Source organism: Peromyscus leucopus, chromosome 7, assembly GCF_004664715.2.
Source record: "Peromyscus leucopus breed LL Stock chromosome 7, UCI_PerLeu_2.1, whole genome shotgun sequence".
Classification (NCBI taxonomy): Eukaryota; Metazoa; Chordata; class Mammalia; order Rodentia; family Cricetidae; genus Peromyscus; species Peromyscus leucopus.
Window position 1 is genome coordinate 88,632,716 of NC_051069.1, and position 27,363 is coordinate 88,660,078.

Genomic DNA, 27,363 nt, shown 5'->3' on the forward strand with positions numbered 1-27,363 from the left:
TCCAGCTACATTTGGCACCCAATGTGGTAGCAAGAATTTCCACCTAAAACCTGAGAAATCTTTAAAAAAGTGTTCTAAAATGGAGCCAAGAGCAGCTTCCTAGTTATGTCTCCCAGGCAAGCCATGATACAGAGACACTGTGGCATGGCACGTGGGCTTGAGCTACAGTATGGAGGGTTTGCGGTGTGTGGGCCTGACCTACAGCAGGACAGATTCCTGTCCCGGTACACAGAGGTGTCTCCAAGACATGCATCACACTGCATGGTGGATTTAGCTTCTACTAGTACAGACCAAAGAAGAAGAAGGAGGAGGAGGAGGAGGAGGAGGAGGAGGAGGAGGAGGAGGAGGAGGAGGTGGTGGTTTCTGGGCTACATTCTACTGAATGAGGGCATAGACCCACTGCTTCCCAGACTCAGTGATGAGCATGGATTCCAGAGCTGGCGGTAAACATACCTCTGCCATGTTGGGAAGCTAAGGTGGTCAGTGTCAACAGCCAAAGTCATCACACAGCTTAACAGTTTAAAATCTCTCCTGGTAAGAGAAGAAATGTAGATTGGCAATAAGACAGATTCAGATGGAATAAAACTAAATGGTTTACAGCATGTATAAAAATGTATGTAGGCTTGGAAGAGAGAGGAAAAGGAGTATATACAGTTACATAAAGAAATAGTTTTTAAAAACAATAAAGTCTTTAAAGGGACAGTAAAAGTAATATAAAAGTTAAGCCACTTAAAGATGGAAATTACACAGAGAGTCTGGATTATGTTGTCTTCGGGATTTTTAACTGGAGAGAGACATTTGACTGTAAAGTCTGCTGAGTTAAACATAATTAAATATATATGTGTGTGTATATATATATATCTTAATGTATCTTGACTTCAAAATTTGGGTCTAAGGGTATATGGCTTTGGAAAGGAGGCTCTGCTTTTGTTTCTACAGGAAGCAAGAGGCTGTAGATTTGTTCCAGGTTAAGATGGATCAGATTTGATCAAGCAAGACCTCCTGAACCTTGATAGATGGTATCTATCAGCAAAGGTTATAAATGGTCTTCCCAGGACTTGACCATTATCTTGAATTTTCTCAGGACCCCATAAGATGCCTCCAATCAGCAGGAAGTAACCTAGAGGACTACATCCACATTCCCCCACCAAATGGATTATGGATGTTTGTCTTTTTGTTTAGGGGTTTGGTTACAAATTATTATTGGCCATAGTCAATCTCTTTCTAAAAGAAGAAAGGGGGATATGATATAGAATTTTGGCTTTGTTTAGGGGTTTGGTTACAAATTATTATTGGCCATAGGCAATCTCTTTCTAAAAGAAGAAAGGGGGATATGATATAGAAATATAGGTTATAGATATAATAGGATAAAAGAGTAGATTATTGTTTGAAATGTTTTACATTGCTATGGATTTTAGTTTACTGATACAAATTTAAAGTTAATTTTGTTATACTATATATATATATATTTCTACTCTTGTTTAAGGTATTATGTTTATGAAGCTCATTTAAAATTATAATATATAATTACAAAATACAGATTAATAATTAATCAACTATGATAATCAAACTTATAGTCATGTTATTTAAGTTTTCTAGGTTTACATAGATATATTTCAATTAGGTAGGTAATCTTCAAACACTTCAAAGACCTACAGAATATGGCATTTAAAATGTTTTAAGAACTTAGACTTTTCTGAACATTGAAACATGTCTACTCCTGGCAGCACCAATCTACTTCAGAGAAGATGATGGGCATCAAAGAAACTCCATACAGAGTTTATCTTCTTCTTGGCAAAACTGGCCATTTTGGGCAAGAAACTCCTCTTGCATGGACTGCTTGGCAGTATGTTGTATAGACTGGACATGCAGAACCTATGGGAAAATGACCACTAAGCTTTGCCTAAAGAGCAAGATGGTCCTTCATGTTCCTGATTCACAGAAGATACTGCCAAACATTCTGTAGGACACAGAGAGAAGAAACTGATGAACTTTGCCAATAGGCAAGACAATCCTTAAAATTTCCTGCCTCATTGAAATCAATGCCAGAGACTCTAGGCCTATAGGCTGAAGACAGATGTCCCAACATTACAGAGGAACTTTGAATGACTGCCCAAGCAGCCAGATGTCTCTGTCATTTCTAGAATTATGGAAGTTGCTTGCAATGCTCTTCCTGTTTATTCAGGTAATATTATATCTTTCTGGGTCTTTGATGAGGTTGAAGACCAAATAGTTATAATTTTCATTTGTTATGATAAAAGATAATATGAAACTTTAGACTCACAAATATAGCATAGATGATAGAATATTTTCTTTAATTTTGTCAAATACAAATACACTAGATATTGTAACTGTAATTCTTGCCTGATAACTTTTGTTATATATAATTTTACTATGTTAAAGTTAAAACCTTCCTTTTTGATTAGACAGAAAAGAGGAAGTACTGTGGGATGTCTTTCCATATATTGTGAATATGTGTGGGTCCTTTGGATAATAAAGCTGTTTTGGCCTATGGCAAGAAAGCTTATAGCCTGGTGGGAAATCCAAGCAGAGATACAGAAGAAAGAAGGGTGGAAGTGGGAGAGACACCAGCCTGCCATCCAAGGAGCAACAAGATGCCAGCAGACCGATAACACCATGGACATGAGGCAACATATAGTTTAATAGAAATGGGTTGCTTTAAATTGTATGAGCTAGCTAACAAGAAGCCTGATACATAGTCCATACAGTTTGTAGATAATATAAGCCTCTGTGTGTTTACTTAGGACCAAGTGACTGCAGGACAGGTGTGGGAGAGATTTGTCCCAACTGTGGGGCCGGGCAGGACCGGAGAAACTTATGGCTACAGAAGAGGTCATCAGATCTCCTGGAACTAGAGTTACAGATGATCGTAAGCTGCTGGGAATTGAACCCAAGTCTTCTGCAAGAGCAATAACTTCTGAGCCATATCTCTACAGCCCTCATTTCTGCATTGTATCAAACATTTAAGGAGGAACCAAAAGCAAACTGTTCCATAGAATAAAGTAGGAATGAACACCACCAAACTTATTCTACAAAGCTAGCATTATTTTCATGTCCAAAACAAATAAGAATACAAGAAAAAAAGGAAAACTATAGACTAATTTCCTTGAATAACACAGCTACAAAAATTCTCAAGAAAATTCTTGCAAATCAAATTTAAGATTGTATTCAAAAGATCATATTTATGACTTGTTCAGTCAGAAAAACAATGCTAGAGAAATCACAATATTTGATCTCAAACTATACTACAGAGCCATAGTAACAAAATAGCATGATACTGGCACAAAAATGGACATGTACACCAACTGAACAAAATAGGGGACCTAGAAATAAATTCATAAAGCTATTATATTTAAGTTGCAAGGGATGACTGTTTTTCTGGGTATAAAATTCTAATTCAATATTATTTTCTTTCTGAATGTGAAAATTGCCCCACTGCCTTGCAAGAAGAATATTACTGGTGGAGATAAGACTTTCATAGACAAGGTAATTTTTTTTAACCCTAGAGGCTTTTAGCCTTGCTATCATGACATATTATCAGGATATATCCAGTTACTGGGGTTAGACCTTGATTTCATCTCAATAAAATTCATATGTCTTTATCTATAACAACTCTAAATTTCTTGTGTCATTTTCATATTGGGAGGATAGAATAGTTCTGGCTTGACTTGAGAGGCTGAATTTTATAGTATTTAATCTTTTTCAATTTTTAGAATATTTTATATAGAATTGGTAGTATATGCTTGGAATGCTATAAGGAAGTTTGAAGCTGCTTATATGTGTGCTAATGTTTTTAAGTTTAAATAGAATTGAATTAACATATACAGAGGGTAATTTATACTTTCTGTTACTTAATAATTATGTTAATTGCATATATAAAACTATATACATGTGTGGGGTACAGTGTGATGTTCTAATAGATGTATGTATTGTATAATGTTCAAATAAGAGCAAGGAGATCTACCTCCTTGAGAATTTCTTACTTCTTTGTGTTGATCCTTTCTTGTAACTTCACTGAAGCATATCATATACTAGTTAAACTGTAGGCATCCTGCTGTGGACAGAGGCATCAGAATTATCTTATATGTTAGCCATGTTTTTTGATTACACTTAGGCAGTCTGTATCTTTCAAGTAATTTGACCACCTCACCTAAATTACTGCCTTTGAACAACTTGAATTAATGAAGTAATTCAGAGTATTTCCTTATTATCTTACTACTGTAGAATCTGTAGTTATATAACCACCCCAGTTGATATTTTTAATTTCTTTTTTTTTGGGGGGGAGCGTGGTTTGAGACAGGGTTTCTCTATGTGGCTTTGCACCTTTCCTGGAGCTCACTTGGTAGCCCAGGCTGGCCTCGAACTCACAGAGATCCGCCTGCCTCTGCCTCCCAAGTGCTGGGATTAAAGGCATGTGCCACCACCGCCCGGCTTAATTTATTTCTTTTCTCTTTTTCTTTCTGAATGAGTCTGGGTAGATATTTATGAACTTTATTGATGTTCTCAAAGAAATTCTTCCTTTCATTGATTTTTCTTTGCATCTTCTTTTTTATTTCATGTGTGTCTTCTTCTGATCTTCATGATTTTATTCCTTTTATTTACCTTGATTTAATTTACTAACTTATTAAAAGCAAAGTTATTGGTTTGACACCTTTCTACTAAAGGTATTTGGTGCCATTAATATTCCTCCAAGTATAGCTTTAGCAGCATTTCAAAAATTATGATATATTATTGCCTTAACTTGGTTCAAAATACTATGTGATTTCCCTTTTAATCTAACACTTGACATATGGATCACTTAAGTACATGTTTCAGAAACATGTATTTTATAGCTAGTAGGTGAAATATTCTATAAATCTCAATTAGTTCTAGTTGGATGATAATGTTCAAATCATCTTTATTAAAATTTCTAACTATAATCTTTGGCTGTTTGTTTCTTTTGTAGTCTATCAGTTTTACTTTGTGGGTTTGGAAACTCTGTTATCTGGTGTGTGAGTAGTTAAGAGTTGTTGGTGAATTGACCACTTTCCTCTGTGGAATTCCTTTATTCCTGGTGGTAATATCTTGTCTGAGAGCTGTTCTATCTAACATTAACATATCCATTCAACTTCCCTTCAATAAATGTCAGTATCCTTTCAAACCTACCTTATTTGTGTCTATATTTAAAGCACATTTTTCTCAGATAACATTTAATTTGTTGATTTCATGAGATTATCAATAGTGATAATTATTCCCTATTTTTCTTACATATCTTTTATCTCTGATTTTTCTTTCTTTTTATTAATTAAATATTTCTTGTGGTTTTTAAAACACTCAACATTTGTATTCTTTTTGTAATGATAAGGTGATCTAAAACAACAGCAACAAACCCATGTTGCTGGCTTTTGTGTTTTGAGTTGTTTTAAGACAGTTTCTGCACCTAGGCACTGTTGACCTACATAGAAAGTCCCTTGTTTCTTCCTTTTCTCATGTGGTCTTCATTTACCATGGTCTCCTATTCCTTGTTCTCCCTCTCTTTTCTTGATCCAGCTGGGATCTTCCGCTCTCTTTCCCTTGACCCTCGCCCTGCATTGCTCCCACTCATGTCCAGGCTGTTCATGCAGATCTCATCCATTTCTCCATCATTGGGTGATCTCCGTGTCTTTCTTGGGGTCCTGTTTTCCAGGTAGCCTCACTGGTGATGTGAGCAGCAGTCCAGTCATCCTTGTTCCACATCTAGTATCCTCCTATGAGTGAGTTCATACCATATTTGTCTTTCTGAGTCCACAGAAATCCACAAAGATACCCCCACAAAAGGCTGCTGGCAATGGTCGAGAGACAGCCGGGACTGACCTATTCTGGTGATGGGATGGTCAAACACCCTAATAGTTGGGCCAGAAACCCCATCCAAGGACTGAGGAATCTGGATGCAGACATACACAGCTAGGCCCCGGGTGGAGTGCTGGGAGTCTAATTAGTGAGAAAGAGGAGGGTTTATATGAGCAAGAATTGTTGAAATCAAGGTTGGATAAAGCACAGGGACAAATAGCCAAACGAATGGAAACACATGAACTATGAACCAAAGACTGAGGGGCCCCCAAATGGATCAGACCCTCTGAATAGGTGAGACAGTCGATTGGCTTGATCTGTTTGGGAGGCATCTAGGCAGTGGTACCAGGTCCTGGGCTCATTGCATGAGTTAGCTGTTTGAAACCTGGGACTTATGCAGGGACGCTTGGCTCAATCTGGGAGGAGGGGACTGGACCTGCCTGGACTGAGTCTATCAGGTCAATCTCAGTCCTCGGGGGAGACCTTGATCTGGAGGAGGTGGGAATGGGGGGTGGCTGGGGGAAGGGGAGGGGGCAGGAAGGGAGAGAACAAGGGAATCTGTGGCTGTTATGTAGAACTGAATAGTATTGTAAAATAAAATAAAATTAATTTAAAAAAAAAAGAATCCCTTGTTGTGATGCTCCCAAGTGTTGCAGGTTTACAGTATTCCCAGCCTTACCAACCAGAGTCCAGTTTCACTCTCTCATTCATCACAGCCAAGATGTCACCAGCCTTTTACAAAGATTCCCCAGGGAAGAAGAAATTTTATAAAAAGATCATCCTAGTTTGGAGAAACTGGGCTTTAAAATGGATCCTTGGCTTAGAATAGTCTGCTTTCACACAGTGCTGTAGTACACATGCAATATGAGAAGCATTTTTTCTTCAAATTCTCTACCCTTGTTTCCACGTATTTTACTTTAAAGTGGGTTATATACCTCAAAGTTCATATTTTAAACTGCTGGTTGTCTTTTTGAAATCATTCAGATATAAGATGTACTGTGCTTACACATAGACACCCTGTCTTAATTCCCTTGTGTAGACCCAGGCTTTTATCTATGGAACTTTCTATTCACTTAAAAAACTTCAGTGATTCTCATAATGCAAGTCTGTTCTTGGCAAACTCTTTGAGCATTCAGACACCCAAAAGCATCATTTTACCATCTTTTTGAAAAGGTATTTCTGCTAGAAAAAATTTAGGTACAGAATAGAGAGTGACAGACAATGTCCCTTCCTTCATAAAACATGTGTTCTAAAACTAGTGACTAGAAGATAACACATATGGACTAAGGCAGCCATGAAGACAATCCAGAAGATGACACATATGGACTAAGGCAGCTATGAAGACAATCCAGAATATAACACATATGGATTAAGGCAGTTATGAAGACAATCCAGTCATGATGTGGTAGAACTGACTGAGTGGCTACCGTGTAAAGACCAGCTAGAGAAGGCTGTGTTTGATGAGAAGTTAGGAGTCAGTTGTGTGACCCCGACCATAGAAAGTAGACTCCAGGCAGCAGGAGTCATTAAATCATTGTTTTTATCAATGTGTAGGATTTCAACATTTAATCTCTCCTCTATGATATATTTGCCATTTGTAATTTCTTATTTTGTATGTTGCATATTGTTGTGATGACAAGCATGCGCGTGTGCATGTGTGTGCATGTATGTGAGCACAGATATGTGTGAGTTCATACAAATGTATGTGTGCATAAATGTGATTGACATCAGGGGTCCTTCTCCATTGTTCTCAACTCTATTAATTTATTAAAAATCTTTTACTAGTTCGGAAACTCACCAATTCTGGCTAGTCTAGATACCCAGCTTTACCCAGAGATGCCATTTCTGCCTCCACCATGCCTGCCTGGGTTTTATGTGGATGATGAGGAGCCAAACTCAAGTCCTTACGCTTGTATGGCCAACACTTTATCCACTGAGTAATTTCCCCAGTCCTGCCATTTGTAATTTTTCAGTTTTACCAATGTTATTTCCTTCATGCTGACTCCTAAGGCCTCCCTTTCTCTTTCATTAATGCTTCTCCTTAGGAGGAGGGTGTGCTTGTGTGGCCAGTAAGATTGGCCGACACACTGCAGGTTGAACACTTTTCTTTCTTGATCTGAGTTCAACAAGGGTATTCATGTTCTCTCAAAGGTCTTGTGTGGCATCTACTTGCACATGGGGCTTGTTGTCTACTCTCATCATCTACCATGGGAGAGAAACTGCCACATTATTTTAAAAATCTCTCTCATGAGCTCTAACATGCCTATATGAATAGCTTTTTCTTACAAATGCAATAAAAATATTTAAGATCATTTTTATTTATGGCTTTTACATAAAGTGCTATTGTTCAATCCTCAAAGATAGATATTGTGTAAGTAGGCAGTTAGAATAATAATTACATTTTAATAAGTTCACGTTTAGCTTTGTATTGATTTCTCAGGTTAGATGCATGCCCATGAAGAGCATATGGAGCATTCTGAAGACTACCCCAAGATTTGAGAATTGAAGCAATAAAGTCAGACTTCCAAATCCCAGAATTGGCATGTGAGTTACCTTGTTGTTCCCTTCCTGGCAACTGTTTCTGGCTCTAACATTTTCAAATGTTACAACAAAATATAGTTTGTTTGTTTGTTTGTTTGTTTGTTTCTCTTGGGGGTCATTCTTAAATGTCACTCACTGAAAAACAGAGACCTTTAAAAAGGCCATGTATGTATATAATGTATCTTGATCATATCCACTGTTCACTACCATACTCATATCCATCCAGAAGCTTCACCCCAAACTCACATCACATTCTATCTCCCTCCAGCTTCTTGTCTTCCTTCATCAATTATTTATTTATTCAAATCCACTGTGTCCAATCAGTGTAGTGCCCGTATATGGATGTGGGTTTATCTACTTGGACAACAAGGATCTTGCTTTAAGAACACTCTTCAAGGAAACCTTCTAGGCTTCAATCACTTATATAAAATGAAGTTTACTTCATATAATTAAGCTTTTGTTCCCTCACCTTCTGGTTCTGACAGTCACAGGACTGGACTTTCCTCTAGGCATCCATTTATTTATGTTTTGTCTGTTACCACAATTTTAATCAGATATTTAGACAACCTGCACTTCTGGGCTTCTGTTCTTCAATTTGTTCTTTCTACACGATTTCCATATAGTCTGCTGTCTTCTGGTTTTGTAATGCCTTTGTTCTTAGCAATCATTGTTTATTTCTTTGATACTTGTAACTTAGTCAAGCCTCATCCAGGAGCTGCTCCACCTCTGTTAGCTCCTTCCAATAGCAACACAGAATGGCATTTACCTAGAACTGTTTTCATTGTATCTCATGTCTACACTGGGAGGTTTTGCTTCTTTTTTTCTCAGACAACAGTAGCCAGGAGGAAGAATTTTGGCCTCTTTTCAATCTATCATCTTCTAAGTCCCTTGTTATCTTTAAACCTCTTGTACCAGTAAAAACTCTTGCTCTTAACATTTTTCTGCCTCCTGAAGTTTCCACTAGCCAAATGTCTCACTTGCAATCTTAGGTTCGCAAAAATGTTTCCTTTCTTCTAAAGAAAGCATTCAGTGCTGTGCCAATATAAATACTGGATTTGCTTCTGATAAGAGCCATTACAAGGTCACCTCATCTATGTAAATCTAATCCTTTAGAACTTTTGCAAGGTATTGCTCTTATTAAACAAAACCCAGGAAACAATTTTGTGTAAGCTTTTTTGTGGGTGTTATTTATAAATAGGTCTACATGTGTTGCAGAGATGTACACAGCATAGTTTTGTGGTGGGGGGATATACCATAAAGACATGGCACGCTCACCCCACAATTGGACATTTAGGGTGTGAAGTTGTTGTTGTTGTTGTTGTGTTATTGTTGGTGCTGCTGCTGCTACTCTTCCTCCTTCTCCTCCTCCTCCTCCTCCTCCTCCTCTTTCAAGTAATTGCCCTGTTACAACTCCTCTGGCTTGGAAAATGTTCTTCTCTTCTAATACACAAGGCTCTTGTGGCACCAATGATAGCACTCAGCATCTATACCCAGAGGTGGATGGCATATGTCTCATGCCTGATAATCTCCTGTGGTGCTCCTCCGTCATTACATCACATTTGGTGTATTTGTTTTTAGTGACAGAAAACCTAACTAACAGTGGCTTTATCTAAGGGACACTCCTCATTTACTTGACTAATAAGAAAAGAATATATGCAGTGATTGTCACAGGTCTGTGTCCTTCAAAGAGATATGATTAAGCCAGAAACAATGGCACACATCTTTTAACCCTAGCACTAAAGAGACAAAGGCAGGTTGGTTACTGTGAGTTTGAGGCCAGCCTGGTCTACATACTGGGCAAGTTCCAAGCCAGCCAAGGCTACAAGGTGAGACCCTATCTCAAATAAACCAAAAACAAACAAAAAGATATGTATAAGACTTAGCCCCTAGTACCTCTGGATGTGACCTTATTTGGAAATATTATCTCTGCAGATATAATCATTATGATGAGGACATTAGAATAAATTCTGAACTGATATAACTGTCTTTATAAGAAAAGGAAACTGTCATGTGATGACAGAGACAAGAAGAAACCAGGTGACAGAGGCAGAGAGTGTAGTGGCTACAGCTACAAGCCAAGGAACACAGATCAGTTGCCTGAGGCTTGGAAGAGGTCAGGAAGCACTCTCTTCCAGAGTCTCTCTTCCAAGGGGAGCATGGTCCTGCTGACACTTTTATTTCAGACTTCTGGCTTCCAGAAATACAACTGAATAAACACCTTTTGTTTCAGCCTTCACATTCCATGGTATTTTGTTATAGCAAACTAATAGAACACATTAAATCCCAAGATGTTAACATGAATCAAGAATGAAAACCTGTTCTTGTAAGCACATGGAAAAAATTGGATAATGAAGGCAGAGGATATATAAGCTAATGAGTACTAACTCATTAAGAATATTCTCAAATGTTTATCATATTCCACTAACTACAAATCCAGAAACATGAATGTGAATCAAATGATGAAATATTCGAAAGTTGTTATGACCATTATCATTTATCTCAGTTAGGGTTTCTATCGCTGTGAAGAGACATGATGATCATGGCAACTCTGATAAAGGAAAACATCTAATTGAGATGGTAGCTTACAGTTTTAGAGGTTCAGTCCATTATCATCATAGCGAGAAGCATGGCAGCATGCAGTCAGACATGGTGCTGGAGAAGGAGCTGAGAGTTCTTATATCTTGACTCACAGGCAATAGGAAGTGGTCTCTCTCACTGGGTGTGGCTTGAGCATATATGAGACCTCAAAGCCCACCTCCACAGTGACACACTTCCTCCAACAAACAACATATACTCCAACAAGACCACACCTCCTAATAGTGCCACATCCTATGGGCGAAGCACTCAAACACATGAGTCTATGGGGCCACACCTATTCAAACCACCACACTGTTATTTTTTGACACAATCTACCATTATGTAAATGCTTATGATATGTCCAACCCTGTGCTTGATGCTTTCAATATATTATCTCATCTAGATTCAACAACTCTAAGAGAATACCACCACCTGACATTTCATATTTCTAACAAGGTAGAAACTAATGCTTCCTGCAGATTCATTCTATGGCTATTTTAGTTAGAAAAACATATCTCATGACATCCATCTACTTTGGTCTTCATGCATCCTGGTTCATGTAACTGACCCATTTGATCCTTATAAATGCATCAAAACAATAAAAACTTCCCTTGCAGTTATGGGCATGGCCAAGGACTTACTTTTGGTTTCTTCATGATCTACACCATGAGCTCTCTGTCTGTGCTGATGATCATGCTGATTGGCAACTCCACAGAAAATTCCTTTTGTAACAGTTCGAGGACTGAGTCCCTATCTCTTGCAGGTTAAGTGGTATTCATGAGAGTCCCAAGTTTCTATTTGCATTAATAGTAGTATTAGTATATAGCACTCGGTAATTATAAAGTCCAGTAGTGCTGTGAGAGGGTGGTGTTGGAAGGGAATGAGTATGCTCACATGTACCCACACACAATAATTAAAAATATACTTTGAAATGGAAAATGTGCCAAGGATACTTATACATAAGAGTTGAGGAATATTCAACCAACTGTTACAGGCATATTCTTATAAGAAATGTTCTCCAGAAAACCCCCAAACAGATTTCCTGTTTAATAAATTTGAGAAACACTGCATGATACAGGCTCTTTAAAGTGCTGCTCTCAGGAAGCCAATTTAACGTAGCTTAACTGCATTTTCATGCTTCCTTGCCTATGGATGTAGCTCTCTGGCTCTCTCTCTTATGCGTTCTCCCTTCCCTTCCTTCCTCCCTCTCTCCCTCCCTCTCAATTATCTATTAATGTCCTTTAAGACTGTGTCTGTAGGACAACAGTTATGAAGTCCCCAGTTACACTGCATTATAAAAGTGCCCTAGAGACACTCATATGAAAATAAAGAGTGGAATAACTGTGTAGCATCACAGGGAAGTTCTGAGCCCACGTGGTAAAGTACAAGGCTGAGTCCTTAATGGTGGCATACATATATGATTACAGTATTTTGTTACAGGATTAAGTAAAAAAAAATTCTGTATTGTGATGATAGATTTTTTTTGGGGTGTGTGCTCCTGAACTGTAACAGTTTCTGAAAATATGTTCTCAGAAAAGGAACTCCTTGACTAGGCATCTCGCAGGGGGTACAGGTGTCTCACAGCCATGTTACCTGAGTGATAAGACTCATTGGACATAGACACAAACACTTCTTCCCTTTAGTAGTAAGCATGTGCATTAGTGAAAAATGCTCGCCCACATACTTTGTCAAGCAGAAAACCACAACCCCTGCCCATGACAGGCTCCTAGTCTACCGGGAAGACAGAGACATGACTCATGGAAAGAATGGAGTTAGAGATGGATACAGAGGAGGGGAAAGACCATGTGCAGGCTCAAGAGGCATTCACCCAGGAGGTAAGAACCTGAGACTTGATGGATAAGTGAGATGCTTTCAAAAGACGAGGAAAGAACAAAGGTACAGAGGCCTGTAAGGTAAGACAATTTGGTCTGTGGAGCTGAGAAATGGAGTGGTAGACGTATAAGCTGAGAGCGGCTGATAGGAACAAGGAAGAAAAGAGGTCAAGGCAGGGTTAAAAAATCCAGCACACGATTCAGACCCACCATTGATTCACTTGGGTGATATTATCTAAAGTACTCTCTCCCCTTTCTGGACCTCGTATGTTGAATTAAAAGCCCTGTTTCCAGAACAGTCTTGGGCTTGACCAGTATTTGTTATGAGACCTTAAGCAAATCACTAATCTTACTTATCTTTGCTTCAGTTTCTCCATCTATAAAGTCGACCAGAGGTGAGTTGAAAGGATTAAATGTGATATATACACTTGACACAATAAGCAGAGCCCACTTATAATCCCAGCACTAGTAAGGCTGAGGCAGGAGGATTGCTGAGTTCAAGGCTACCCAGTGAGTGCTAGACCAGCCTAGCTACATAGCAAGGCCCTGAATTAAAACATCTAACATAGATAAAGAAATAGTTTCTGATTATTGTTGATGATGATATTATCATTGCCATTATACTCATCATCTCAAAGCTGGTAAGATATAAGATGAGGCAGAGAGGTAAGATGATGTATGTAAAGTGCATGGTAAACCAAAAATCAAAATATAACCATGGTCATCATCATCATCACCATCATCACCACCATCATCATCATCATCATCATCATCATCATCATCATCATTCATGATGGCCTCATAGTCTTGGGTCCAAGTGACTCTTCCCTAGGGTTGTCTGCAGGGCCATCACAAATGTCAACACAGCCAGGGCAGCATGAAGTCTTCTCCAGATGGAGGAGACAGACATCTTCTTAGTGTTGACTGCAGAGTTGTAAGCCACACATTCATACATGTGGTTCACTTGGCACCCACAATTTTTTTCCTGAATAACAGCTTGGAGTCAAAAGCTTGGAAGCTCCAAGGCTCAGTTCAGCTCAAAGCTACTCAGCCTTTGAGCTACGAATCCTAACGACCCTCTGACTCAGTCTTGGAACAATGTCAGTTCACTGCAGAGAGGAAAGATCTCAAATAACCTTTCTCCCACCATTCCCCACCTCCAGTTCTCTGAGTCTTCAGAGAAAGAGATGATGTAGGAAAGCCCACTTCTTGCTTCCACATGAGAAGAAGCTGGGTACAGTCTATTTTATCTTCTGTCTTGACACAGCTAGAGGGACTTGGCTTTTCAAACTTGCCATGGAAAAAAGAACAAACTGTCCCGGGTTTAAGAATTTTTTAAAGCCCATTTCTTTTATTTAAAAAAACTTAGAAAATCCAAGAGATTTATTTTTTCACAGATTTTTAAAGTGCTCTAAATCACCAGTACTCCCCAGCAGGGCACAGTATAAGACTTGGCCATCATTATCAATCTAGGTACTGGGTCTGTGGTGAGCAGGGCACACACAAAACCAGAAGCACAAATTAAGGACATTTTCTGGGCTAAGCCCCTAGTGGGCATGGGCCCTGTCTAGCTAAATTGCCTTGTGCCACACAGAAGAGAAGGGGAGAAGCAAGTAGTTTTTTTTTTTTTATGTTAGTGATGGCCCCGAATTTGCTGCCAGCCTGTGGAAGTGAGCAAGGAGCAGAGCCCTGTGGGGTTTTTGACAGAAGATTTTCTGGGGGAGGGGGGTAACTGAAGACTTAAATCCTTGAGCAGGTTGAAATTTCCCAGAAAGAAATCATGGGACTGGAGGAACCTAGAAGTGCCTCTGAGTTCTGTATGTCTCTCACGTTTGTTTATGATTCTTGGAAGAAATGCCGTTAACTCGTAATGCCTACAGAAAACCTAAGAAAAAGTGTAGGCTTTAGAGGCATGAGCAGGCAGCTCCCACATACAGAAGCCCAGAGAAAGCCAGGTCCCTGTGCTCACATCCCCAGCCCTCTTTCATACAGCCTGCATTTTCCTGACACGCCTGCGTTTGAAGAGGGATCACCAAGTAAAAGCAGCTGTGTGTCTTCCTTTCTCCTTCTCTCCCTCTGCCCTTCTCTCTCTCTCTCTCTCTCTCTCTCTCTCTCTCTCTCTCTCTCTCTCTCTCTCTCTCTCTCCCTCCCTCCCTCCCTCCCTCCCACTGCTTCTCTCCTCTCCTCTCTCTGTAAACCTTTTACACTGCAGTTGAACAAGCCCCTGGATAAAGACTTTATCCAAAAACCCCCTCTTTAAAGTTATTTCAAATTTCTCTGCAAGGCTTTCAGAAATCTGTTTGTTTGAGGGCAGAATTAGATGTGACCGGCGTTTTATTGTGACATAAAACCATATTTCTTCCCTGGAAGATTAAAAAATAAAATCGGTTAATAAGAAAAGCTGTCAGCAACAGAAAATGGCTGACATAATCCGTTTATCCTCCGAGCAATAAAGATATTGGTCCTTGGGAGTCTATCCTCTCTCTCATGTTATTTCGCCCAAAACATTATCTTCCCAGCATTCTGATGGATTAAGAAGTCATATGGGAGATAGCAGGGAAATGACAGATACAAAAAAATATATAATATCCTTTCATTTCCCCGCCTCCCCCCACATTCACTCATAGTCCCCCTCTCTCTTCTTCCTCCCTCCCTCTGATCAACACACACATACACACACACACACACACACACACACACACACACACACACACTTTATTTTCCTCTTTTCCCTCTCCCTGACACCCTCCCATTTTTCTCACCCTTTGCCAAAGAAATAGATCTTCTTCTACCCACAATTCCAGGGCGCTGATAATCCTAGTGGGGTGGTGATGCTGAATGGCACAGAAGTCCCTTCCTGACACATGTGTGCATGTGTGTGCACATGTGTGTGTCACTTGCACACAGCCACATAAGACACACACTACCAAATACAAGTGATGAACTCTTGCCAGGAATTTAGAGAGGAGCCTTAACTATATGTAGCCATCGCACTAGACATTTGATCTGGACATTCTGACAAGAGTACAAATATTGGGAACGGAGGTGAAGGCAGCGCAAACCAACAGAAACAACAGAACGGCTTTGCAGAGGCTACAGTTAAAATAGTACTTGGGGACCTTGAAAACTAGGGAAAAGAGTCCAGTGTCATCACACTCATTTCCCTCTTTCCTAGTTAATATTGTTGTCACCATTTGGGGGAACAAAATTTTCTTCCGTTGTTCTAGGGGGGGCAATGCTTGGGATTAAACATTAAAAGCCTATGCAGCATACTTTTAAAACAAATTTAGAAATAATCCTGCCCCCTTCCTGGGACTTGCAGGAGGGACACAATGCAAATACTTATGGGGCCAGGCTCCCAAAAGCATTCTTACTCCCTGTCCAGATTTACAGAGGTGGAACTGATCAGAAATACCTGCACCTTGTCAAAGCGTGTGATGGGCAGCTGCAAGACTGATGGAGTGACAGCCACCTTAGTGAAGGCTTCTGTTTAGAAGTTCTTCTTTGCCACCGAGTCTCAGCACTCTCTTTTCTAACTCATCAGCTTCTCTTGAATGAAAAATCAGCCGTGTGTGTGTGTGTGTGTGTGTGTGTGTGTGTGTGTGTGTGTGTGTATTTTTTTTCAAAGAGCTGCATGTTTAATCTTCTGGTCAAGCTTTAGTTGAGTTTCATGGAAAGTGGACCAAATGAGTTTACTGCTGGCTAGTACATGTGTACTCTCAAAGTGACAAGAGGCTGTGAAAATAATAAACTCCAGGAAGAGACAGTGGAACGGAGAGGGGTTTGGAGTGGAGGACTTCTGGAAAGGATTTTCAACATGCCCACGAAAGTGGACAATTGCACGTGTACACTTGTGCACGCATGTATGTGCTTTAAAGCCCAAAAGTATCCAAAATACACCACTCACAATTATTTTTAAGTCTAATATAGCTTCACCTACATTTCCCCAAATAGAAAGTAATATTTACCATCTATATAATGGCTAATCCTCAGATATGTATGTGACTGCACGGACTTTGTGTGGGTCAGGGATGAGGAAAAATGGTTACGATGAGAGAGGAGGTGGGGTGACAGAAACAGAGGATCTGGCTTTGGCATCCTGAGACATAAATCACTATTTACTTATCTAATTGTTAAAGCATTTGACAATTTGCACTCGATATAATAAATGTGCCACAGGGCTCTAGAGAATAGCTCTCTTTTCATTCAGCCACCTGCTCACCTGTTCATATATTTCTACAGAAAATGTCTTTGCGAACTGTAGCATGCTGCGTATTTTGAAAAGCAGTTGCTCTAGAAGACATTAATTGCATTGTACAAGATACACTCCAGTAAAAACTAATGATAGCACCCAATACAAATCTACACATTTTATTACAGCAACATCTCTAGTTAAATGGCTATAAAAGCAGATGTTGAACAAATGTCTACAGCAATTAAAAAATAGAGTAAATTCATGAGCCACATTACTGTAGCTAAATATTTAATTGAAGGAGAGATCATCCCTCAATTATAGGCCTTTGGTAAATAAAGCTGCTTGAATTTAGCGTGTATCTGAATTCTATGCCATGAAATTGGACTCCTCAAACACTTCCACTTGTCCCATTAATAATAAAAACAGAAACTTAAATTCCTAGTTTGTCACTTAACCATGCCTAAAGCACAAGTTTATTATTTTATCAAACATGTTATTGTCGTTGTGTTAAACTGGTATTATACATCATCATAATACAAGTTCTGACATGGCCAATAGCCTTGGCTAGAAATTGACTGAGATTTAGGTTGGAGTTGAATAGAACCCCCAGTTTACGCATATTACCTACAACACTTACTCAGCCTTCTTTCAACAATTATTTATTGAGCGCTTACCAGTCATCATGGAACTACGTAGAAATAGGATGGGGTCACTGTCCTCAGGCACATCTGAAGGCAAGACAGATTAGTGATAGGCAATGGTCCACAAGGATCATCCTGGGGTGGTACCAGGCAGACCCTCCTCCTCACGTTGCTGGCCACATCAGGTGCCCACCATTGTCCCAGTTTTGGGAGACAGATGCCAGTGTCTCACTTGATGGTCCTTCCAGGGACTTTATGTGGGAAATTCTGCAGGAGTTTGTCTGAGGTACACATGCCCCATCACAGCTATAGCCTACCTACCTAGCACTTACCTAATCCAGTGGCCCTCAAATAAGTATTACTTGAAAAGTGAGACAGGCTCAAACCTAAACATGGGTGTTCTGTCTACCATCACTTTAAAGACTGAGGGCTTGGCTGGTTCTTCTTATTACAGAAGATGTTCCTAACACCTGGATTGTCTTGACCAATGCAGTGCTGGTAACACTTTGGGGAAGTTCCTGATATGTCTGTTTGTCTGTCTTTGCCATGACACTGTAAGGTCTTTGAAAACTGAGACACCTCATGGTGGGTGGTTTAGAAATGACTTTCAAATTCAGTCAAATGGACCTGATTTCCAGTAAGTCACAAGTATGTCATCAGTGTTGCAAACTACAATTGCTTTTCCCTTAAGGCCATCGTAGCAAGATCCCCAGGCAATCGGCCTCTATACAGAACTGCTGGTTTGGTCGTGGAATGGGTTGTCCTATTTAATTAAGGTATTGAGTTTTATGGAAGATTACCCAAAATACTTTATTTGGCTTGTCAACTTAGAAAAGAGATCTGAGAATACAATGTCACTCACTTCCCACTAAGGCTAAATGGACAGGATTAACTTGTTGACAATTTGGGAGGTAGGTCACTGTGAAGATCAACTGTCAGTTGCTTAGAGAGTGTGAAAAGGCCAGTTAGCAGATGTTTTCAGGCAGTTATCACTGGAGTAAGAAACTATTTAAAATTAAACCCCAGATTTGTTCAGGTCTATGTGTCATCTTTTAGAAACTTGTTGGCAATTTCTTCTCGTGGAGAATTTCCTGATCATATGCATTTAACTGAGCATATCTAGTTATACAGGATATGAAAATGAATCTCTCTCTCTCTCTCTCTCTCTCTCTCTGTGTGTGTGTGTGTGTGTGTGTGTGTGTGTGTGTGTGTGTGTGTGTTACTAAACACTCATTTAGACAGGACCACAAGGCAGGCACTGCTATAGTCAATTTATAAACAGAGGAACTCCGACTTAGATTTTGTTCACCAAGGTTACATTACCAGGACTTTTCATAGTGAGAGCTGGGATGCTATCTGTTGGATTTCAATGTTCTGACTCTTAATTACTATTTCATACCACTTCCACTGATTTACAGAAACATTAGGAAAACCTTGCAGAATTTAATAGCTTTTTGCTAGGTGTATAAAACTTAAGAAGAAAAATGTGAGCTTTCTCTCGGAGATTTGGTTTCAATTTTTTTTCCCATTCGAGTCCTTTTGGGTCTTTGTCGAATCCTTTTTCAGGCTTCATCACATTCTATAGTAACATATCCATGTTTCTTTTTTTCATTGGAGCTATGTACAAATCTAAGGTCAGACAAAAGTCAGTCTTTGCCTCCTGGTCAGTCAATAGGACCTGCCGTGTACTTAGCTTTATGATCAGTGGCAGAGGGAACAAAGACAAATGGGGAGGAAAAAAAATGTCCAGGCTATGTAGTATTTAAAATACCAATGCCCCAAGATGATGGATATCAGCTAATGTGAAGAATGGAAACAAGGCTGGCTTCTAAGATTGGGGTCACACTTTATCCACACCTCTCTGTCTCCTTCATTTCTCCAGGAACACACAAAGAGTAGCAAGAGGAGGTCTGCATTCTGCAAGGTAAGTTCTGGGAAATACTTTCCACATCTTTTGAATTCTAGTGAAATTTTCTCCAGGTTCTAAAGTCAGTCTCCAATTGGGTCACTCAATCTTCAATTCAGGTCAGACCTCTTAACTCAAATGGTTCATCGTGCACTTCTGACTAATGCTTCTCTCCTCAGGCCTGGCACACAACAGAAAATTCTGTGCTAGAGAATTCCTCTCTCTCTCTCTCTCTCTCTCTCTCTCTCTCTCTCTCTCTCTCTCTCTCTCTCTCTCTCTCCCCTTAGTATTTCCTTTGTTAAATAGATACCAGAACCTCCCAGGTTCTGAGGATCATGCTACATGACATTGCTAGGGAATATGTTTAATGAAATAGTGCAAGCCTACAAGCCAAATCAAGACAGATGAAGTCAGGATGAGGGTTCTTTGAAAATTAAGTTGGATTGTTCTGAAAAACATTTTAAAACATCAAATTAGGAGTAAGCAATAGAAGCTTGGAAATTATATTTCAACTTAGAGTAGTGGTTCTCAATCTTCCTAATGCTGTGACCCTTTAATAGAGTTCTTCATGTTGTGGTGACCCCCAACCATAAAATTATTTCACTGCTACTTCATAACTGTAATTTTGCTACTGTTATAAATTGTCACATAAATATCTGACATGCAGGATATCTGATACAGGACCACCAAAGGCATGACGACCCACAAGTTGAGAATCACTGACTTAGAAGAATTCTGTTCCCATGTTGCTTCCTAACTGTCTTCAAGTTCTGACTTCATTTAAGTAAAACTGAAACTTGTGCCTGCCTCATTTCTTTGTATCGACAGATACAAAGAAAACCCACCCAGCAGACCTCCCCACGCAGTGGCATATACTCAGAGAAAGGCTTAGGTGGGTCCTACATCAAAACTCTGGCAAGAGAACATGACTATATGTGTTTTGAGTTATAAAAAATTAACATCTATGTGCATCACTTTTATAATCCCTCATTTTGATTAACTGTCAATTATCTGAGCAAGCCTCTAGCACTGTGATAAATGGGCCTCTCCATACACAGTAAGACATTTCTTAAGAGTCTGGGCAAATAGGAAAGTTACTAGAGATCTTGATGAAAATGCAAAGAAGCATCCATGGTTGCCATGTGTGGATTCCACAAGTGGGAAAAAATATGGTGATTTTAATATATTATACTCAAATGTTTTTTTATTATAAAAATCACTTTAGTACAATGAACTTACAACTCAAAACACCACACAGCAAGATTTAGATCAAATGCATCTTAAGAAGGAAATAGGTATATAAGTTGTAGACATAAAGGTCCTTTGGAAAAAGTGGGCTTAAAAACACTGTTGTACATTTAATATAGAGTTTACTCTATAGAAAGTAAAGTAATTAAAGAGATAGCTTCCAGCTTGAAAAGGGACTGCATGGGTAAAGTAAAAGTCATTTCCTGATAAGGAATAATAAAGTCACTTTTGTTCCTCTGCACATGTGTATAAATGTCCCATGGAGATAAATTGCTTTTTACTGATTGAAAAGAAGCACACAGGAAGGCTTCTGGTGGAGAGAGAGAGAGAGAGTAGTTCCCTCATGGGCAAAGATGGTACATGAAATGGAAATCCTGCAGATTGGGCACAGTGCTGAAGACAAGGCTCCTTTTCAGCACCAGACAGACCATCACATGGATATTAATGGTGACAATGAAGAAAGTTGTCAGACTGAGATGACTTTGGACATATTTGCAACACCCAACTTAAAAAGCAAGATATATTTTAAAGTGAGACGAGAAATTCTAGGATTGAATGAATAAATCGTGATACTCTGTAGATGTAACGGTCTTATTAAATAAGAAACACAGAGCCAAATGCAGAGTTAAAAGCCCAAGAAGTCAGAGCAATAGCTAAGAGCTAATACTAAAGACCCTTTCTTACCCTTCGCTGCCGCCACTGCCGTCCTCCCCCCCCCCAAGAGGCCTGCTTCCTGTATGTCTGTCTTTTTATTGACTTTCTGTTCTGCCTTCTTATTGGTTGTAAACCCAACCACATGACCTCCTTGTCACTGCCTGTCTATACAGATCTCTAGGTCTCTATGGTTGGTATTGAGATTAAAGGTGTGTGTCTCCATGTTGGCTATATCCTTGAACACACAGAGATCTGCCTGTCTTGTAATTGGGATTAAAGGCATGTGCTACCACTGCGAGACTTCTGCAATGGCTTGCTATTAGCTCTGACCCCCAGGTAACTTTATTTATTAACATACAAATAAAATCACATTTCAGCAAATAAAATATCACCATAGTACTCCTGCTTGGTAATCTGTTGCTTGTATTTCTTAAATCTTGAATCTTAAATTTAAATGAGTTACCTTCAATTTGCAACTACAAAACCTGTAATTAGAAATAGTGAACCTGTCAGCCAATGTCTCATTTGTAACATGTATCATAGTCTATCATTTATTTGAAACATTTGGATAATGGCTTCTCTGTAAGTAGAGATTCTCAGAAGTTGGGAAGAAAAAAAAGCCTAAAGATTTTTCAAAAGATGGGAAATCAGAAAAAAAAAATTCAAGTGACCAAAAGGATCTATTGGCTATTAAAATGGAATGAGGAAAAACAAAACAGTTGTCAGAGCAGCAGGGGCTATCTCACATGCATAGATCAGTCTGTTGGCAAGTAGAATCATGACTCCTGGAGATGGGGATAGAGTGGAAGGAGGGTGAGGAGAAGAAGCTGGACGTGAGGCATGCTGTGCATATGGAAACATCACACTGAACCCCATGAATGTGCTAACAATTTTAAGTCAAGTTTTAAAAACAAGTGTCTAGGACATTCAAATTCCAAAGCATACCAGGCACACTGAGTGTTCTTGACACCCATTCTTCCAGTTGAGAGGATTACCATCTCCAGTCTGCCAGAGAGAAGTCTGAAGAAGTTCTCAACACACCACCACACTTCCCTCTCCCCTTTCTCCTTACCTCCAGCTGTCCAGAAAGGCCCATAAGGAAACAGCTCAGAGAGCATGACCTAGGCTCCCCAGTCTGCAGTGGCACCGGAACTGGAATTAATGTGTGAAGGATCTAAACTCATAGAAGAGTTGTTGAATGAGAAGCTCATCCTCCTCCAGCAGTGCAGGTCAATAGATCCAGTGGGAGGAGCCAGAGGAATTTTGTAAATGATTTCATCTAAGCAGGCTTCTTGCCAGGGACTGGACAACACTCGCAGAAAAAAGAGCTCTACTCAGAGGTGGTACCTAGCTGAAGGGACCAACATTCAAGATGCTCTGTCGCTCATGGGAGCCATGCAGGGTAGGAATTCCAGTACCCACAGAGACAGCTGAGCCCATCTAGTTGGAGCTCACTTACTCTGGACTGACCCCTGGGGAACCTGCATGGGACCAACTAGGCCCTCTGAATGTGGGTGACAGTTATATGGCTTGGGCAGTATGTGGAACCAAGATTTATCCCTAGCGCATGAACTGACTTTTTGGAGCCCATTCGCTGTAGAGGGTTACTTTGCTCAGCCTCCACATAAAGGGGAGGGCTTGGTCCAGCCTCAACTTGATATGCCAGACTTTGTTGACTCCCCATGGGCGGTCTTATCCTTTCTGAAGAGTGGATTGGGGGAAGGGGGAGGAAAGGGGGCAGTGGGGGGAGGGGAGGGAGGGGGAACTGGTTGGTATGTAAAATGGAAAAAAAAACTTTTAATGAAGGAAAAAAAGAAAGGAAAAGAAACAGCACAAGGCTAGACTGGGCTCCCTTGGGTCTGTAGGGAAACTGAGTTGGAAGAAACTACCTCTCACTAGCCCATACAACTTTAAAATGCCTTTTCATAGTAAATTTTTTCTTTTAACTAATGTATATGTTTGTACAAGGCATGAAACTAGCCGTACTTCCACCTCCAAGCTTCCCACGTAGAGTGAGCCCAGATCAAGGGAAATAAAGCCTTTGAGTGAAAAGGAGTACAGAGTTATATGACAGTGGACTACTTACTGTAATTTGCGGTGTGAAGCTGTTCTTGGAACAGAAATGATGGACTATTTATAAAAGTTACGGAACCTGCCAGAGGCGCCTTCCAAAATTCATGATAAAATGAGCTGGTGAAATGTTCTGAGCAGACAGTGAGAACATGATGAAAGATGCTTTTATTTACGCCCCACTGGGGCTATCTACTCAACACAGGAAGGAAGGGAAGGGAAGTAGAAAGACAGAGGAAAAGGGAGGCAGGAGGACAAGACCTGCTAATAAACACAAACCACGTCAGTTCCGGTTCAGTTCCCCGCAGCCCTGTGTCTGAAGTGTGTGGTGTCTTCAGTGATAGGGACTTAGCTTCGGATGCTGGGAAGCAGCCAAGGGTCATGGCCTATGTTGTTTGGGGACTCTTTGGACTCTCCTGACCAACAATTCCAAAGTGGCTTTCTCATGCCCAGTACTGGAGTTTTTGTCAGGCAGTCTACCGCTCTTGAGGGGAGCATTATCATCCTGAAGTGGTGTAACTGCATTAAACATTTAAAGCACATATATATGCATGTATATATAGTGTAATTTAAAGTAAAATAACATGATTCCTTTTGACTTTTCAAAGATTCTTAGTGTTATTTATCTTCCCTCACTCTCCCTCTGTATTTACCACCACCCCCTCCCTACCCCACCCCCTTCATAAACCTAGCCAACTACCCGCAGCTGGTGAAGTCACGGAACCTAGAGGATGACCTACTACTGCCACTATTCCTGAACCAGGTTAATTTCTAACTGCATTCCAAATCCTTATCCTTACAGTCACAAATAAGTATAGCTTTCACTCTGTCATCAGTGAAGCTTCTTTTGGCACCAGAGGGAGGACTTTCATAGAAAGCTACAACTGATCAAACACAACAATACATTGTGGGGTACCCAGCCCCACTGGATACATTTACAACACACCCCCTACCCATAAGGCTCAGGGAACACTGCAGGAGAGGGAACCGAAATATTGTAAAAGCCAGTGGACAAAGAGGTCTGCTGCAAGATTGTGTCCTCTACACAGGACAAGGAAGTTGCATCCATTAAATCTCAACAATATGGTAGCCTAAACAAGACCTGAACAATGACATCTCACAAGGTTCCACCACTAGACAAAGAACTATCAGCAATTAATGACTGCTGAGTGAGGGAGAATCAGTCCTTTCCAGGGGATGAGCCCCCTAATTGTTTATCTAATCACAAGAGTTCAGCCCTTAAAACATATACACATGAGCAATGCTAACATGAGCTGCTTGCCTGATAGAGCTGATTAGCTCATTCTAGTCTCTGTATCTATCTTCTGTGCAAAGTTACATGACTCTCCTGCATTGCAGTATTGCCCTGCTAATGATGCCTAGCCTTTTCTGATTGGCTTTATGTTAACTTACTTAGTAACTTATCCGAGAGCCGCTTAAGGGAAGTGTATTTATCCTGACTAGATATGGGGTATGGAATTGGAATCCTGTCTTAGTTTCTCATCATAGTGACCAAGTATCTGGCAAGAAGCAACTAAGGAAAAGAATTATTTTGGTTCACAGCTTAATGGTACATCCAAGGATGATGGGAAGGGCACAATGATGGGGCTCCACCAGCCGGACTATACAGCTGAAATCTCCCTCCACATCTGGGGGAATAGGGAACAGAGAGAGATGAACAGGGATGCTCAGATGGCTTTTTCATTTTTTCCGATTTTATTCAGTCCCAGACCCCAACCCATATGATGGTGCTGCCCACAGTGGGGCCTCACTAATGCATTTGATGACAATCAAAATTCATCATCCCTCAGACCAATAAGAATTTGTTCACATAGTTTGAGAAATTATTTCCTTTATTTTTTTAAAAAAAGATGCAACTCATGTACAATGCAACCTATTGATTAAAACATAAAATAATGATTGGACCAAGAGGTGAGTGACTCTTCTCCACCCAGAGAGTCCTACCTCTGGACCCAGGCCAGGGACACAGCCAGTCCCCAGGAACCCCCACTCAACTCTGGCCCTGTTGCCAGCCAGCAGGGAAAACTCCTGTGGGCAGGCTCTCCCACCAAAACCCCCCATCAGACCCTGCAATATACAAGACCCATACCCTACCCCAATACCCATCTGCCTGTGACCCCAACACTTTTCTGAGACATGGAATCCACCAGCTCTCATTGGACCAAGAGGTGAATGACTCTTCTCCAACCCAGAGAGAGGACTAGGACTACCCATTGCCCTGCAACACCAATGGCTTCCTGAGACACAGAATCTGCCAGCTCTGACTGGACCAAGAGCCCTGATAAGACCAAGATCAGCTCCCTGAGCCACAGAATCAGGTAGCTTGGATTGGACCAAGAGCAGCTCCCTGAGATACAGATTCTGCCAACTCCAATTAGACCAAGGGCTCAGATTGGACCCAGAGGGGCCCCCTGAGACACAGACACATACACAACAAGCAAAGATTGGACCAATAGCAGCTCACTCAGACACAGGCACCTCTTGCACCTATTGGAGGAAGAGATGGGTAGATATCAGTGCAAAAATACATACAACAACATAAAGAGCAATATGGCATCACCAGAACCTAGCCCTTCTACAACAGCTAGACCTTAACATCACAGTGTAGAAGAAGTAGAAGAAAGCAATCTTAAAAATAACTTCATGATGTTAGATGTCTTTAAAAAGGAAATGAAAAATTCCCTAAAGAAATTGAGGAAAAGACAAACAAAAAAAATGGAAGAAATCAATAAATCCCTTAAAGAAAGCCAAGGAAATCATGAAAAAGCAATTAAACATATGAAGGAAACAGTTCAAGACCTGAAAAGTAAAATAGAAATAATGAAGAAGACACAAACTGAGGGAATGCTGGAAATAGAAAATCAGAGTAAACAAACAGGAAACACAGATGCAAGCATAACCAATAGAATAAAAGAGATGGAAGAGAAAATCCTTGGTGTAGAGGATACAATAGAGGAAATAGACTCATCAGTCAAAGAAAACACCAAAGCCAAAAAAGTCATAACACAAAATGTTCAGGAAACCTGGGAAACCATGAAAAAGCCAAACCTAAGAATGATATGAATAGAAGGAGAATACCAACTCAAAGGCACAGAAAATATACTCAATAAAATCATGGAAGAAAACTTTCTGAACTTAAGGAAATACCTGTGAAGATACAAGAAGCTTATAGAACACCAAACAGACTAGACGCCCAAAAAAGTCCCTTGCCACATAATAATTAAACCACTAAACATAAAGAATAAAGAAAGAATATTAAGAGCAGCAAAGGAAAGAGCCCAAGTGACTTATAAAGGCAAACCTGTAGCTAGAGTTTTCCTGCCTTGCCCACAGTCAGGACAATCTTTGTCACCAGCCAGTCCCACAGCCACTCAGACCCAACCAAGTAAACACAGAGACTTATATTGCTTACAAACTGTATAGCCATGGTAGGCTTCTTGTTAACTGTTCTTATAGCTTAAATTAATCCATTTCTATAAATCTATACCTTGCCACGTGGCTCATAGCTTACCGGCATCTTTACATGCAGCTTGTCCTGGCGGTGGATGGCAGTGACTCCTTTTGTCTTTTTGTTCTTTTATTTCTCCTCTCTGTTAGTCCTGCCTATGCTTCCTGCATAGCCATGGGCCAATCAGTGTTTTATTTATTGACCAATCAGAGCAACTTGACATATAGATCATCCCATAGCACAGCCAAGTACAGACCATCTCAGACACCTGCACTCAGGCCCGTGGCCCTAATCATCCTCTATGTGGACCTGCTGGGTAAAGCCAGGAGGAACCCGAGAACAGGCTCCCACAGGACATACAAAACATCCCACAGCACAGACCCATAAAAATAATACCCAAT